The sequence below is a fragment of the Phocoena phocoena genome, chromosome 5 (assembly GCF_963924675.1).
Source record: "Phocoena phocoena chromosome 5, mPhoPho1.1, whole genome shotgun sequence".
Lineage (NCBI taxonomy): Eukaryota > Metazoa > Chordata > Mammalia > Artiodactyla > Phocoenidae > Phocoena > Phocoena phocoena.
Genome location: NC_089223.1, coordinates 21,741,645 through 21,759,519, shown reverse-complemented (window position 1 = coordinate 21,759,519; position 17,875 = coordinate 21,741,645). Strand labels below are relative to the sequence as shown.

At 39.4% G+C, this 17,875-nt stretch overlaps 1 protein-coding gene and 1 pseudogene across 1 annotated transcript in view; one reads left to right on the top strand and one right to left on the bottom strand.

The window, feature by feature from the left end:
* RNF150 (ring finger protein 150) overlaps window positions 1-17,875 on the top strand; it is a 235,519-nt gene that overhangs the window by 128,768 nt on the left and 88,876 nt on the right. The window lies entirely within an intron of this gene.
* LOC136123592 (ATP-dependent RNA helicase DDX50-like) lies at window positions 11,639-13,943 on the bottom strand (annotated as a pseudogene).

The window sequence follows — 17,875 nt, the reverse complement described above, 5'->3', positions numbered from 1 at the left end:
TCAGTGAATTTGCTCCCGTGTCTAAGGATTTTGGCAAAGCTCTCTCTGAACAAGAAGTGAAAGGCTCTTCATTTCTCTGGTTGGTAACCTATGACTGACTGGGTCTTTCCGGAATCAGTCTGTCAGCACTCACCTATAACTTGCTTCTCCTATTGCCTCCAAAGCCAGATGATAAATAATTAATAAGTCCTCAAGATTTGTGTTTCATGTGGTTTAGAAAAAAAACAACAAGAAGATAGAAAGATTGTGATTCGATGCTTCAGTTTACACAGTTAGTTGTTAATACTACAGGGTAAATGCCCAAGAGTTAGAATTTTTTTTTTTTAAGATGTTGGGGGTAGGAGTTTATTATTTTTAATTTTTATTTATTTATTTATTTATGCTGTGTTGGGTCTTCTTTTCTGCGCAAGGGCTTTCTCTAGTTGTGGTAAGTGGGGGCCACTCTTCATCGCGGTGCGCGGGCCTCTCACCATCGCGGCCTCTCCTGCCGCGGAGCACAGGCTCCAGACGCGCAGGCTCAGCAGTTGTGGCTCACGGGCCCAGCCGCTCCGCGGCATGTGGGATCCTCCCAGACCAGGGCTCGAACCCGTGTCCCCTGCACTAGCAGGCAGATTCTCAACCACTGCGCCACCAGGGAAGCCCCAAGAGTTAGAATTATTGATATGAATATTTAAATGATTTTGCTTCTTCCAGGAAGCTTAGCTTATACAAAGTGACAACATCCATCTGTAAGATCATAATTTATCTGTTACCAATCAGTTACTTTCATCTTTCTGAATGTTTTTAAAGCCTACTTAGAAGCTGCCACCGGCTTCCTTTTTGTCTTGGGTAAGCTTCCTAGGCCTCAGTTTTCTCTTTTGCAAAATATGGAGTTTGGACTTGGTAGGTGGTCTCTGGGTGGCTCCCTGAAGTAGAGCTCTGTGGTTCCACAGGAGTTCTCCATAGCTCTGCCCACATCAGGAATCTCCTTTGTGGACTTTCTGTGGATGAGATTAGGTAATCAGGAACCAGATGCCACCACCAACCACCACGATAATAAAGCCTGTCTTGAAATTCCAACTGGATCCACATTACCTTAGCTTAAAAAGCCTCTTGATGCTATTTTCCAAAAGTGATGTGATACGTACTTAGTAACCCTGGAAACCTCGCTGACACCAGCACCTGTGCGCTCCAGACCTTAGGGCCACTTTGGAAGCAGCCAGGATCTGGGCAGCAATGGGGTTAAACCTCTGTGGCTTGTGATAGCCTTTGCTGGAGGGGCAACCAAAATGCTTAAAATAAGGGCTGTCTTTTCCATTGTACGTATTCATGAGAACTACCAATCAGCGTTTTCAGTGTGTGGGGTGCTGGGTTGTTTGTGATGGCAGTGGTACTGTTTTGCTGTTATTTAATATATGTCTGCAAAATACAAATCAGAGACAGTTTTACAGTTGGCTTTAAAAGTGAAAAGTCAAGTAAAAATTTTCCATTATTAGATTGCCGGGTAAGATAAGCCCCTACTAATTGCTGTATATTGAGCTTCAAAGAATTCAGGTCATATTGGAGCAGGAGGACAGAGGGTTCCATGAGGGAATTGTTCCCATATAAAAGACAAGTGGAACTAATGTGTTTGAGGATTATAGGAAATGTTATTTGTAAGCATGTGCAGAGATAGTAGCATTGGGGGTGGAGGGAACAATGGAAATATGGAAAAACAGGCAAATGGAAGAATGATGCAATTATTAACTTCAGGAAAAATGAAGAAAAGGTGTGTAATTGTAATATACTACCTGGCTCTACAGTGAACAGTATTTGCATTGAATATTATTGATTCATCCAGTGAGGGCTTAGGTGGTGATGTAGGGATAGTAGAGTGAATATGAGAAGTCATCTACGATGACAGGATGTCAATGGAAAATGTTCAAAATTAATAATCCAAGAAATGTTAGTATAAACATATTTGGAAATATGGAAGGAAATATCAAGAGGAGTTGGTCCATCTGAGAACCACCAGTTTAAATGTATGAGCTTTGCAATGACGCAAAGCGTTTTACCAATAGGAACATAAAATTATATTTGAGAATGAATGTTTTCCGTCTCCTTTGAGAAAGAACAAAATCATTTCTTTTTTAAAATTTTTATTGGAGTCTAGTTGATTTACAATGTTGTGTTAGTTTCAGGTGTACAGCAAAGTGAATCAGTTATACATATATCCACTCTTTTTTTAGATTCTTTTCCCATATAGGTCATTACAGAGTATTGAGTAGAGTTCCCTGTGCTATGCAGTAGATTCTTATTAGTTATCTATTTTATATGTAACAGTGTGTATATGTCAATCCCAATCTCCTAGTTTATCCCTTCCCCACTTATACCCTGATAACCACAATGAGGCATCACCTCACACCAGTCAGAATGGCCAACATCAAAAAATCTACAAACAATAAATGCTGAGAGGGTGTGGAGAAAAGGGAACCCTCCTACACTGTTGGTGGGAATGTAAATTGGTACAGCCACTATGGAGAACAGCATGGAGGTTCCTTTAAAAAACTAAAAATAGAGCTACAATATGACCCAGCAGTCCCACTCCTACGCATATATTCAAAGAAAACCATAATTCGAAAAGATACATGCACCCCAATGTTCATTGCAGCACTGTTTACAATAGCCAGGGCATGGAAGCAACCTAAATGTCCAGCAACGGAAGAATGAATAAAGATGTGGGTTATATATACGATGGAATATTACTCAGCCATAAAAAAGAACAAAATAACGCCATTTGCAGCAACATGGATGGACCTGGAGATTGTCATACTGAGCGAAGTAAGTCAGAAAGACAGATGATATCGCTCATATGTGGAATCTAAAAAAGGGTACAAATGAACTTATTTACAAAATCATTTCTAACCTTTAAAAAGTCACCTAGGGCTTCCCTGGTGGCGCAGTGGTTGAGAGTCCGCCTGCCGATGCAGGGGACACGGGTTCGTGCCCCGGTCTGGGAAGATCCCACATGCCGCGGAGCGGCTGGGCCTGTGAGCCATGGCCGCTGAGCCTGCGCATCCGGAGCCTGTGCTCCGCAACGGGAGAGGCCACAACAGTGAGAGGCCCGTGTAACGCAAAAAAAAAAAAAAAAAAAAAAAAAAAGTCACCTAGCCTGGTTAGTCCATATTTCCCTCATCTGTAAAGTGAAGGAGAAGACGATGTCAGGGTGGATGATGAGACCTCTTCTAGGACCTTATTGCCTGATGATTTTATCCCATTCAAGTCTAGAAAGCTGACATCGGCAGAGCATTTACTTCAATGTTCAAGCAGAGCAAACTTTGTAGGCTTTTAAAGAGGATGACATTGTTTCTTAAATCACTTTCTGTAATTAACTTTAATATCAGTAATCTATTCATGTAAGAAAACGGCTACTCTCCATGAGAAAGTTTTATATGCCTTTTCTTTTTATTTTTCTCTTAAGTTTGGCTTCGGTATTACTACCGAACTTGTGACATTCCTTTTGAAATGTCAGCCCCTTAAGAAAAGAGAGTGTTATTTCTTTGTCTTCATCTTTTTATATAGCCATGATTTTACCCACTAAGGCTAGCAAATATAAGTTGTGGGTAAGGTGACTGAGCAGCTCTATCCAATAGAAAAATAATGTGAGCCACATATGTAATTTAAATTTCTAGTAGCCACATTTAAAAAAAAAGAAAGGAAAGAGAAACAGGAGAAATTAAATTTAATATATTTAATGTAACCCAATTAGCACAAATGTTATCATTTCAATATCTGATCAGTGTTAAAGTATCTCAGTATTGTCAAATATTAGTAATTTCTAATGATATTTTTCGTGCTGGTCTTCAAATTCCAGTGCGTACTCTACTGGTCTTCAAATTCCAGTGCGTACCTTCAGCACATCTCAATTTGGACGCTACATTTTCATCAGACATACTTGATCTGTATTTAGATTTTATAAAACTTACACTTGTAAAAAGTAGATTCTCCTACACAAGTTGTCTCAGACATACTTAGAAGTTTTCCAGTAATTGAGCTGAGTAATGGTTTTAAATTAAAATTTAAATTAACTAACATTAAAAATTCAATACCTCAGCCATACTCGCTACATTTCAAGTACTCAAGGACAGCATGTGGCTAGTGGCTACCGTGTTGGACAGCAGGCGTTATAGAATGACTGATGTGTTCAGTGATTTCAGTGGATGCTCAATATCCAAAGAATATCCTTCTCCCTTAAGGGTAGAGATGGGAGAGAAGGATGGTTGACTGTCGCTTCAGATAGGTGGTTTGAATGGTAGTTTTCAGTAGCTATATGTGACTACAGCTATATGAGGACAAGTGGGCATGAGAAAGCATGAAAGAGCTACTTCTGCTAAATGATTTTTTTTTTTTTTAGTTAAAAAAATAGGTGGGGAAGAGGGGAAGAGTTCATGTTTTTGCTTTTTTTTTCTGTGTGTAAACCTCTTGAAGAGTGATATTTATGAAGCAGTATATGTCACTAAAGTAAGCCAGTAGAGCAAGTATTTAGGATATCAGAGAACTATAAAGAAAGGAAAGAAGAAGAGTAGTACTTTGGCACAGTTTGGGTTTACCCAGAAGCAGACCTAAGGCAAGGATTCAAGTACAAGCCATTTATTAGAGAGGTGATTCCAGGAAACACCAGTTGGGGAATGGAGAAATGTGGCAGGGAAGGAAAGAAGCCAATAAAGTGTGTGTTATTAAGCAGGTTACCACCATGAGCCACTGAAATTTAATCCCACTGGGGAGCTCTGGGAAATGGCTGGGAAATGTACCACAAAGTTCTACCAGCACAGGGAGGAGGGAGCTGAGGTATTTATGCACCAGCTTCCTCAGTCACTAGTTCAAGACTGCTCTCCAGTGGTGGTAATTCCTCCTTACCCACACACAGTCCTGATTCTAGTGGTCAAGGAAAGCCATTTACTCAAAGAAATCCAGGTGCTGGCAATAGAAATTCAGGACAGTGTATACTAAAATGGTATGTGCTAGGGCGTATGGGTGGGTAATGGACAGCATCTGCTGCAGACACTTTTTGACTTACAGTGTACAATGTATTGAACAAAGGACAAGAGAGGTATATTTCAGATCTGTGAAGCTTTTTCAAAATGCGTACTCAATTTTCCAACCTTCTCCCCTTCCTAGACCTGAGATCCTGATAAAGTGGACCCACTTCTCCCTGTCCTGAGATCTACTGATAGAGGCATAAAGACCAAGGAGCCTTATAAACTTGATTCACTTACCTGTTAGTCTAAAAGCATTTCATACCAATGTCTATCACAGCCAGTTGCTAGAATTTATGGGTCCAGCCAAAGGATATGCAGTGTTTTCCATTTTGGAGTCTGGGCTCTGAGAAGCCATTTACTACTATCCACCAAGGTATATCATCAAGTTCTGTCATTTTTGATATGTTTTCTCAATATATTAACAGTTGGTCTTTTAACTGACCTTAATTATTTGTTGAATTCGTAATCCATGTCAGCTTACCACAGGGAAAACTATGTGGGGGCCCCCAGCTTCTAGAAACCAAGACAAATAATTTCTCATAAGAAAGGGATTTTCCAATCTGAACTTTTAATAAAGGGAATTTTCACTTCTAGTTTTCAAAGACTACTGAAAACAACTTTGGAGAATACTAAAAAGAAACTAGAGATGAATCAAGGAAAGTAATGAGACATTGAATAATTATGCAATGAATTGAGAATTCTGGGCCATTTCTACCAAACAAATAAGAAAAGTTATGAAAAGATATGATTCATGTATATTTCTCTATTCTATGCAATGGTACATAAAATAAATATCTAAAAGTTCACTAGATCCAAGATAATATGATTGTTTTTAAATTGTAATTATAAGTTCTGGCCATGCAATGTTAAAAATAGTCCAGTGGGGAATAATTGATGTGATTTTTCCCAGTAGTTCAAAGCAGAACAAAACACAAATCCATGTTTGCGTTGATTATGTGACTGTTTCAAACTAAAAATTATCCAATTTTTATTTTTCACTACCTTAAGAGAGCAACCTGAGATGGACCATTAATTGCTGACCCAGTTACGTTCACTTTTCCTTTGAAGATTAATTTTTGATTTAAATGCTACAGAGTTTCCTTTCATTGACCAACGTGAGGTCATGTTGTAGAAACGGGAATTTGCCCAGCATGAGCCTTGTGGCCCCAAGCTGTTTCGAGCTGTCCCTGTAGTATTCAGGTGCTCTAGGTTGTCCAGAAGTTCATCCTTTGTTTCTGGGCCCCAGTGGAAGCCAAGGTTGGTGTGCTCCTTCCCACCCCTACCTACCTCCTCTGGTCTAAATGCAAGTTTTACACTGTCTGGAATGTTTTAAATAATTATTTGATAGATGAAATGCATGATATAATAACTATTAATATTTATTGACTACTTAACTATGCTCTGGGTTCTTTATATGCATTATCTCATTTAATCCTCACTCAACCCTTTGGATTAGGTACACTTACTATTAGAGTTTTGGAGATAATGAACCTGAAGCTTAAAGATTTCGTAAATCTTCCAGGGTCACCAAGCTAGAAGTTATTGTAAATGAATCTGCTATTTAATTTCATTTATTAGATTACTAGGAAGAGAAAATGCTGGGGAGTTTTAATCTCTTGTAATCTCCTATCCTGCAATTCCATTATTCTGCTCCTTAATGAGACTTACATGTATATTGGTTTTTGTACAAACTAAAATTAGAACTTAAAACATTTTATATGTAAGCAGAAGGTCCTCTAAGCATGATTATTTGCTCCAATAAAAACTGAATTATTGTAAAAGTCAATTTAATATTCTGTGATTTGTCTTATGTCAGCCTGGACTCTGTATCATTTTTAACCATTCAGAATTCTCACAAAAACTAGAAGTAAGTTATTTATGATTCTGATTTACTGAATATGTTCTAAGAAAATGCTTACAGGTCAGGCTATAAATAAAATACGTTATTTTATATTCATCACTCCCCCTACAGTTATCACAAATTCACAGAAAATTCTGCACACTTATAAATTAGGAAAAAATATAAAATTTTTTAAAAGTCTGAGTCGTTGATCATCTCAAGTGAAGCTGAGGAACCAACATCAGTGAATTAATTAAGTTACTAGAGCTTTTCCAAGGCAAATAAAGTTAGCCATTGTGAGCATCTCCTTTAAAAAAAATTTTTTTTTTTTGCGGTACGCGGGCCTCTCACTGTTGTGGCCCCTCCCGTTGCAGACCACAGGCTCCAGACGCGCAGGCTCAGCGGCCATGGCTCACAGGCCCAGCCGCTTTGCGGCATGTGGGATCTTCCCGGACCGGGGCACAAACCCGTGTCCCCTGCATCGGCAGGACTACCCATGGGGAGAGGGAAGGAGGAGGGGCAGTACAGGGGTAGGGGGAAAAAAGGTTATTATAGGATTATATGGAATCGTGTGTGAAACTTTCAAAAATTGTAAGCACTGTAGAATTAAAGAATCTTTCATTCAGGGGCTTCCCTGGTGGTGCAGTGGTTAGGAATCCGCCTGCCAGCGCAGGGGACGTGGGTTCGAGCCCTGGTCCAGGAACACGCCACGGAGCAACAGGTCCCATGCGCCACAACTACTGAGCCTGCGCTCTAGAGCCCGTGAGCCACAACTACTGAGCCCACGTGCCACAACTACTGAAGCCCGCATTCCTAGAGCCCGTGTTCCACAGCAAGAGAAGCCACCGCAATGAGAAGCCCACGCACTGCAACGAATAGTAGCCCCTGCCCGCCACAACTAGAGAAAGCCCGCGCACAGCAACAAAGACCCAACACAGCCAAAAATAAATAAAATAAATAAATTCATTAAAAATAAACAATAATAAAAAAGAATCTCTCATTCAAAAGAGAAAAAGTACCTAGTCCATATGGCTGACATATATTAGGTAATAAATTATGATTTTGGCTTCATTTAAAAAAACTAAGTGCACTTTAGTAACACCCGGAGTTTGACATATTTCAAGTTGTAAGCAAAGCATTGAGGGAGCACAGATGACCAGTTTTTACCCAACAACTCAGATGAGCCTTTAATATTTTGAACTTAGAGGACTTCTGGAAAAAAAATGTCAGTTGGTTTGCACTAAAGTTTATCACTTTGGTTCCTGAATGATCAATTTCTGCACTCCGGAAGTCATCCTACTGTGAATTTGTTTTTATCCCCTGAAAACTATTTTTATTGTCCAGACTAAGACTGTGTCCCAGACAGCATCGTTCCCATCCCCAATAAGTATAGTAGTACATGGGTTTCAGGATACATCTGGCAGTGGTAAGACAATAATAATACCAATAAAACTTATCATCTGTATTGTGGTTTTTATATGGCAGGCTCTGTGCTAAGTTCTTCACTGTGAATTACCTCATTTGATAATAAGACAAGATATTTCCCTCTGATGGGTATTTTTTCTCAGTGACTCCTGCAGTAAGATAGCTAGTAGAGAATGTGGGTGGGAAGGGGTGTACAGGAGGTTTGAGGAGAGATGTAAAGATATGAGGTCATCACTTGGACAAAGGGAAAGCGGTCCAGAACAGAGTAGAACAGGTGTTCTACATTATGCTGAGTGAAAAAAAGCCAAAGGCCAATCTCAAAGGATTGCATACTGCATGATTCCATTTATATAACATTCTAGAAATGACAGAATTATAGAGATGGAGAACAGATAAGTGGACATCAGGGGCTAGGGAAGGGGAAGGAGAGGGGAAGGGGTTCATTCGAGGAAAGGGATCGTAAATTCAAAGTGAAAACAGCTGACTTGTGAGATTTTTCTCTTAGCCGTGTCCCCATGATGAAGTGGAGGCATAGGAAAAGAAAATTTTGTAGGCCACATTCTATGGAGAAATGGAAGAGCAAGGGAGCTAGCAGTATTTTTAGAGGGGTTCTTATTATTGTAGACCATGTGATCTAGGCTGGGTGAGGACAGAAGTGAAGCCAGGAGGGGGCTGATGGGTAGTAAGTGACATCTTTGAGATCAGAGGTGGTGCAATTTCTAGGAGTGACAAGGGCCAGAGTAAGACAGTGGGAATGTGTGTCTGAGAAGGACTGGAGGAAAAGGAGGGTCAATGGAGAAGAGGGGGAAAAAACAGCCAACAGGCCGGAGTTTTGGGTGGATTACCCTTGTGAATACTAAAATTCCAGTCCATGAACAGATATTTGTACACTCATGTTCATAGCAGCATTATTCACAGTAGCCAAAACGTAGAAGCAACCCAAGTGTCCATTGATGGGTGAATAGATCAGTAAAATATAGTTAAGTACCTACAATGGAATAGTATTCATTAATGTAGCAGAAGGAAAATCTAACACACGCTGCGACATGAATGAACCTTGAGGACTTCGTGTTAAATGAAGGTAGCCAGTCACAAAAAGACAAATGCTCTATGATTCTAGTTATATGGGGTATCTGTAGTAGTCAGATTCATAGAGACAGAAGGTAGAATCATGGATGCCAGGGCCTCAGAGGAGGGGGGAATATTGTATAATGGGTACACAGCTTCAGTTCTGCAAGATAAAAAGAATCCTGGAGATGGATGGGGATGGTGGTTGCACGACAATGTGAATGTACTTAATGCCTCTGAACTGTACACTTAAATGGTTAAGATGGTAAATTTTATGTTATGTGTATTTTGCCACAATTATAAAAACCCCGTACATGAAAAAAATAAAATAAAATTCCAGTCCAAGGAGGATGACTATTAGAAGCTAAGGGAGCTAAAGAGGGTGATAAAAGAGATGAACAGGAGGTTGGCAGATGAGGCCAGGAGAGGGGAGAGAGAGTTATCCATCCAGGTGGAGAGACTCTCAAAAGATAAGTGGTTTTTGAAGGCGAATAGGATGAGGTTAGGAGTAAACGTTGGTAAGTAGCAAGATGGAGTATGGACACCCACCCATCTTCTGGCCCCGAGGTATGTGGGTTTAATAAAAATGTAAAAAAAAAAAGACTTGCCCCTTGATCACAGTTCAGAGAAAGTAGTGTCCTCATAGGGCAGCCAGCTCAATCAAAGCAAAAAGGTGGAGGATCAAGGGAGTGAAAGCATCATTCCCAGAAGAGATGGAAGCTACTAGAGAATTTGATTTAAATTTCCGAGACTTAAATTTCCGAGAGTCATAGAGGAAGGGTTTGAGGAGCAGGACATGGGTAGGAAGTTGGGTTGGACTAGATGATGGACAGAGCAGTGTAGCTATAAGGATCTGGGAGGTAACTCATGACTTAGGAGGCCTAAACTTCAGCAGCGCCTCAGGTCAGGGATGGGGCCAGGTGACAGTAGGTTAAGCAATCCGTGATATTGAAGGGCCTGCCTGAATGGGAGGAGTCGCTGGCTCTTCTGTGGTGCTTGGGGCCATCTGAGCTGATTCATATTTCTCCTTAATCTTCTGGAAGAACAAAACTAGGGCCCCTGCCTTGGTTATTCCCCAGAAAACATGACCAGGCAGAGTAGCTGATTCCACAAGCGGCCCATGAGCTCACGAGACAACTGAGGAGTATCACCACTTTTAAAGAAGGTACAAAATGAGTAGATACCAGCTGAGAAAGAGTGATTGAAAAGATGGACCGCAAATATTAAGGGAAGATTCTGTGCAGCAGGAGCTAAATGTTGTTAAAAATAAAATAAGAAGAACCAATGGGAGACATTTAGTATGAAAAATACAATAGTTTAAATTTTAAAGAACACAATAAATGAGGTAAAATACAGAATGGATACAGCTAAAGACAGATTCATGAGCTGGAAGATCAGCTTGAGAAACTCTTCCATGTGTCCGCCAGAATGGACAAAAGACACAAAGAAATATCACTATATATCTATCATGATGGCTAAAATTAAAAACAGTGAGCATTCCAAATGCTGACAAGGATGCTGAGGAACTGGATCACTCATATATTGCTGATGGGAATGGAAAATAATACAGCCGCTCTGGAAAACAGCTTGGCAATTTCTTTCTAAAACCAAGTATGCAGTTATCATACAACCTAACAATTGTATTCCTTCTTGGCATTCGTCCCAGAAAAAGGAAAGCTTGTATTCCTACAAAAACTTGTACACTAATGTTCATAGAAGTTTTTTAATAGCCCCAAACTGGAAATAACCCTTACGTCCATCAATGGGTGAACAGTTAAACTCTGATGTACCATATTCCATACCATAGAATACTACTCAACAATGAGAGGGAATGAAATACATGCAACCTTACAACCTCGATAGATGTTAAGGACATTATCCTAAGTGAAAAAAAGCCAATCTCAAAAGGTATGATTCTGTTTATATAACATTCTAGAAAAGACAAAATTAAAGAGATGGAGACATCAGGGGTTAGAGGAGGGGAAAGAGAGGGAGAGGGAATTCCTTTATGGTGATGGAATATTTCAATATTTTAATTGTGGGTAGTAGTTATATGACTCTATATGTGTGATAAAATAGAGTTGTTGTTTTTTTTAAAGAGACAATAGAAGGAGGTTATTTTATTCAAAGGTATAACAGGGTAAGTAGATTTGTTTACAACCATTCTTGTGAAATACTTAAAAAAAAATACAACCAACTTCTTTGCAAATAGCGGAAACAGACCTCAACTATGATGACCTAATTTTTTGGTGGATAATGTACATGATTAGGCAGAAATAGGCGAGCTCACACTGGTAGATCAACTATCTCAGTCAAAACTCCGTTTGTGGCCCCCGCTTCTTGATCGATTTCTGTTCCCACTTCATCTTCTACCATCTTGTCGACTTCCTGACCGACTCCCCTGTGGACTCTGTCTACCTGGCCGGCCACACCGGCCACTTGACCAGCCACTCCTCTGTCTGGAATTAGAAGATGTGTTTCCATCATAATATTCTTCAGTTTCAGGCAACTTGGCTGGCACTGAGAGTATCCAGTCTGAATCATGCCACTCTTCCTGTAACCTTTCTGACTCAGTGTGGGAACATCCAAGCAAATGCCCATATTTCCTTTTAGGAGGCACATTCTGGTAATTTGGGACACAGCACTACTACTCAGCTTTCTGTTAAGTTCTTTCCAAGCACAGCTAACATCCTGTATTTCTTCTGGGCTTTCCAGAGTCATGGTCACAATCCCCTTATCAGAGGTGATTAAAGAACGTGGTTCAAAACTTGGTGCGCCAAAGATGTGGGCTAATGCTGCATCCACTGCCCCTTTTTCTTCTATCAGTCTCTGGGCTGATGGTCGGAAAAAATCAACAGCAGCGTAAGAAATGGAAGCCAGAGACCTGATGGCATCCATGCTTTTAGATTTAGCTAAATCCATTGTAGAAGGAACGTCTATATGTTTAAAAGTAATTCCTGCTTTTTGTTTCACATATCTTAATTGACATATTAATTGACATATGTTCCACATACCTTTCTCTTGGTTGATAAAAACATATGCAAATCCCTGTCTGGCCAGCTCTACCTGTGCGTCCAGAGCGATGAATATAGGACTCAACATCCTGTGGAGGTGAACTCTGAATCGCCAGGTCAACCTCAGGAATGTCCAAACCACGGGCAGCCACATTGGTTGCCACCAGAACTTTAAAACTACCCTCTCTGAAGCCTTTCAGTGTAATTTCTCTTTGTGACTGTGTGATGTTGCCATGTAAACACTGGGCATTCTCTTTTATGTGTGGATTCATGGCCATTTCAGTTACATTCTTTTTCGTCTCACAGAAGATAATAGCCCTCCCTTTAGACCCGCTGTAGACTTGAAGGACATCTCCAGTAACTGCTGGCCTCTGAGATTAATGGCACTGGATGGTCAGATGTTCCACAGTAGTTGCAGCCTTTTGTGTCATTTTCCCGACAAGGTCAACCTGTTCATATCTGGATTTCATGTATTTTTTTGCAACTTTGTATACCCACTGTGGGCAAGTTGCAGAAAAAAGTAAAGCCTGAGGATTGTCTTCAGAATCAGTTTTGTAGGATCTGCGGATAATATCTTCAACTTGTTCGGCAAAACCTAAATTAACATTTGATCCACTTCATCAGGCACAACGTGGCGCAGTTAAGAAAGATCTAATCAGCCGCTCTGCGGATGATCTTTGATACGACCAGGGTCCCAACCAAGATGTCAATACCATTTTGAATATGATTAATTTGGCTTTGATATGATGTTCCACCATAAAAACACGCCACACTGAGTTTCCTACTTATATATTTGAAGTCTTTGGCTATTTGGTTTGCCAGTTCCCTTGTAGGAGCCAAAACAAATACCTTCGGTGAACAGCTTTTTTTAATTGTCTCTTGATTTCTTTGGAGTCTTTCAATCAAGGGGATGGCAAAAGAGAATGTCTTTCCTGTTCCTGTCAGCGCTTGAGCAATTAAATCTTTTCCTTCATATACAGAACCAAAAGTCTTAACTTGAATAGGAAAGAGATATGTTAGCCCTTGACCTTTCAGAAGCTTTATAGTCTCTTCAGAAATAAGGAAATTGGAGAATGCCCCTTCTTTCTGTTCACGTGTTAGGGTCTCTTCTAGTTTATTATCGCTTGATTTATGAGTAGAGCTATCTAAGGATGACACTTGCTTTGATTTTTTTTCATATTCATCAATATCTCCATTTGACAGGTCTTTTCTTCTTGACTTATGAGATTTAGAAAATTCATCTGAAAGTCTATTACATCCTTCCTCCGTGTCACCATTTAGCTTCTCTTTCATTTTAGCTCGTTTGGGTTTGGGAGCATCCCAGTCATCTGCAACACCATTTTCTGTTGTTTCTGATTTCCCATCTGAGTCATAATGGTGCCTTGACTTCCTTCTGTCACTCCAGCATTGTGTAATATGTTTTCAGCTTATCTTGTTTAAATCTTCATAACAATACTATAAGGGAAGTACAGGTCCATAATCCCGTATCCGAATTCCAGCATCCACAGAGTTCTTCTGCCTCTCCTTCCTCTGGCTCTCAGTCTCCTCCAAAGGTGCCTCCAGCTCCAAAATGTCCCCCCAGAGGAGTTTCCCAGGCATCATTTTCCGCCACCGCTGCCGCCGCCTCCCCTGGGCACGGCGGCCACAACCACCTACGGACAGCCACCTGTCACAGAGTTTTATACGAAGACATTTTAGGTGTAGTTTTGCCAAAACTAATGATGTCTACGTCCTATAATCTAGTTGATTGTATTGTGCCAATCAATTTCTTGTTTTGATAATGCACTATAATATGTAAGATGCCACCATTGGAGGGGGCTGGGAGATGGGTGCATGGGACCTCTGTGTATTATTTTTGCCACTTATTAGTTTATAATTATTTCAAAATAAAAATTTTTTAAATGAGAGGGGGAAAGTATTAAAAAAATATGGTGACCAGAAAAATAAGTGCCACCAACAGGATAATAGGAATCACAGGAGAGAAAAAATATAGGAGGAAATATTTCAATAAAGTATGAAGATAAATGTTTTAGAATCAAAGAAAGAATGAAATAGCTTGAATTGAAAGTGTTCATGTACTACCAAACTAATGGATGAATACTCATAAGTAGACCTAGTGACATTTAAGAATATCAAAGACTATTCTCAAATGTAACTCCAAAAGGTTACAAAGAGCAAGAGCAGATCGCTTCCGAACAACAAGAATCATGATGGCATCAGACCTCTCTACAGCAACAACAGTGTAAGTGGATATAACCGTCATGAACACACATGCAGTTAACTACACAAACGCAAAGTACAGCAGCAACTGACAGAATTTCAGAGAGAAAACATATAGAGCAACAGTTGTATGAGACATTTTGACACTCCCCTTTGAGACAATCAAGCAGGCGAAAATAAACAGATACGGAAGATCTAAATATAATTAATAAGCTTAATCAATGAGATATGTATACACAGCAAATAATGTTTTCAAATACACTGTTTCTGAATACAAATGGAACATTTACCCCCAAAAAATATATTAGATGATTAAGGATCAATATCAAGAGACTGTGTTCCTTTGACCATAATGCAACAATAGCAAAATAATAATGATTGCAAATGGATAACTTTAAAAATCACATATGTTTGGAAACTAACTACATAATACTGAATAACACTTTGGCTGAAATAAAATCTGCTTCTTCAGAAATTCTTGATGTCTTACAAAGAAACTTTATTGTATAGTTTTCTTCATATAAGGCTAGTATTTATTAGGTTTATCCTTAGATATTTTATGACTTCTGCTGCTATATGTATAGATCACTTTTTCCATTACATATTCTCGTTAGGTATTACTGCTGTATAGGAACCTCCTAATTTTTGTATGTTGATCTTGAATCTTATATTTTACTGAACATTCTCCTAATTTTAATAGCTGAGTTATCTTGGCTTTTTCAGATGGTCATGTGATCCATCAAATAATGACAGTTTGTACTCTTCCTTTCCAAGATTTACCACTTCAATTCCTATGTTTCTTTGCACCAAATATTACTTCTGCTTTATATGGACTCATCCTTGTCTTGTTCATGATTTGAATTGAAAACTTCTAATGTTTCTTCCATTTAATGTACTATTTCTGGAAGATACTTTATATCACATTAAGTAAGTTTCCATATATTTCTCTTAATAAAGATCAGAATGGGTACCATTCCCAACATATGGCTTAGGTTTCTAAGAAGCTGGCTGCTCTACATCTCTCCACGTTAAGTCAGAGAAAAGGAGAGAGGATCTGGGTGCATATACTCAGCCCTTTTATGGATAAGACCTTGGAGTAGCAAACATCATCTCCACTCAACATCTCAATGGCCAAATATTCATCGCATAGCCATATGTAGCTGCAAGGGAGGCTACTGATGATTAATGCTTTTCACTCAACAGCCTGTGCCCATCTGAGACACTAATATCATAGAAGTGCAAGAGAGCAGATATTGGAGGACAGCTAGCTACACCAGATAATCATATGTTGTATTCCTTTAATTTGTTAATGTACTGAAACGCATTTTTTTTTAATTCCCCCCAAAAATGGAATTTTAATGTTTCATTCTCTGGAACAAACCTGGAATCTTTGGTAGATATTAAATATCAAGTTTTATTTGTTTTACTGATGTAATGAAGGAAAGACACAGTGTTCTAAATGTTTATCTAAATCTTTTTTCAGATGTATAATGTACCTTGTTTACAGTAATGCCCTTATTTTCAATGTACATATCTGATTCTCTTGTCAAAAATGTATTTGAGGGCTTCCCTGGTGGTGCAGTGGTTGAGAGTCTGCCTGCCGATGCAGGGGACACGGGTTCGTGCCCCGGTCCGGGAAGATCCCACATGCGGCGAAGCGGCTGGGCCTGTGAGCCATGGCCACTGAGCCTGCGCGTCCGGAGCCTGTGCTCCGCAACGGGAGAGACCACAACAGTGAGAGGCCCGCATACCGCAAAAAAAAAAAGAAAGTATTTGACCTCTTTACTGTTGTTACTCTTCCTGTTTTCACACTAGGTACTCAAGCCACTTCTCAAATGAATATTTTACGATTTTGAAATTTATTTACTTTTGAGGCTCCCTCCCCTGTTGGTCCAGGAATAATTCCTGGAAAGCTGTGGAATGGAGAGAATTGTGGGATGTGCTTATGCATAAAATATAGCACACACAGTGATGTATTAAGGTTTGGGGTGAGACATTCACCGGCAGTTTGATAGTTGCTACCCTCGTTTCTCCCTGCATGCAAACTTTCATTTACACAGAAAAACTGTATTTGAAAATATTCTAGGCCTATGGTCTTATTTCCAAAGTTCATTGAACATTAGCTCTGTACTCTATAGGGCTTCTGTCATAAAGTCTGGTCTACTTTTCCATCTGATGCTGGACTAGACAGACACCTCAGAATCCTTTTACTCTTCCATCTTAAACTCTTGAACCTATCATGGATTGAAAACTAGTGGCCCAAAGACTAACTCCAGGTGCTTTCCAGTTAAAAAAAACAAACAAACCAACCTTTAGATGGATGTGTGTTATTTTCTTCTCAAATCATCTCATTTCCTATTGTCTTTTCACCGGGCTTATATTTAGATTCCTGGCCTGGCACCTGTAGGATTTGAATTTATGATTCTCTGCCAGGAATAGCCCAAGGCAGCCATCTCTCTGCATTCTAAGCCCTGGACTCTTTTTTTTTTTTTTTTAACATCTTTATTGGAGTCTAATTGCTTTACAATGCTGTGTTAGTTTCTGCTTTATAACAAAGTGAATCAGTTATACATATACATATATCCCCATATCTCCTCCCTCTTGCCTCTCCCTCCCTCCCACCCTCCCTATCCCATTTAACACACAACTCATCTCCTCTTTGGGGAAGATTTCTCTGCCCACCTCTCTTCCTCTGTGGTTGGTTTGCCATGTGGCTCTCCAGAGTCAAGATGACCCAAACACAAGGCACTCTCCTGCTAAATACACCTCCTCACTCGGTTGTCTCAGTTAAGATGCATCCAGAGAGGTAGACCAAATAACCTCTAATTAGGCTCTTAAGCGTTACCAAACAATAAGTATAAAAAACCTATAAATAAGTTTTAAACTTTTTTGGACATGTTTTTAGACTTACAGAAAAGTTGTAAAACAAAACCTTCTTGTACATCCTTTACTGAGCTTCCCCTAATCATTAACACATTTTCTAATGTTAAATCACCCTCACCTTCCTAGGATAAATCCCCTGGGTCGTGAAGAGTTTTTACTATATGGTTGGAATCTATTTGTGAGTGCTTTATTTTTGCATCTGTGTTTGTTAAAAATAATTTTTAAATTAATGCAGAAAGTGATAATACTTTACATTTCTATGGTACTTTGCAGGCTTTGTAAGTCATTTCACATACATTATCTCACTTGAGAATAGATAACCGGGAGCTGACTCTTTAAAAAAAAAAAGTAGATATTAAGTGTATAAGTAAAAAATATCTACAAATGGAAACTGCAGGTTTCTCTTAGTGTTGACTAAATTCTAAAGG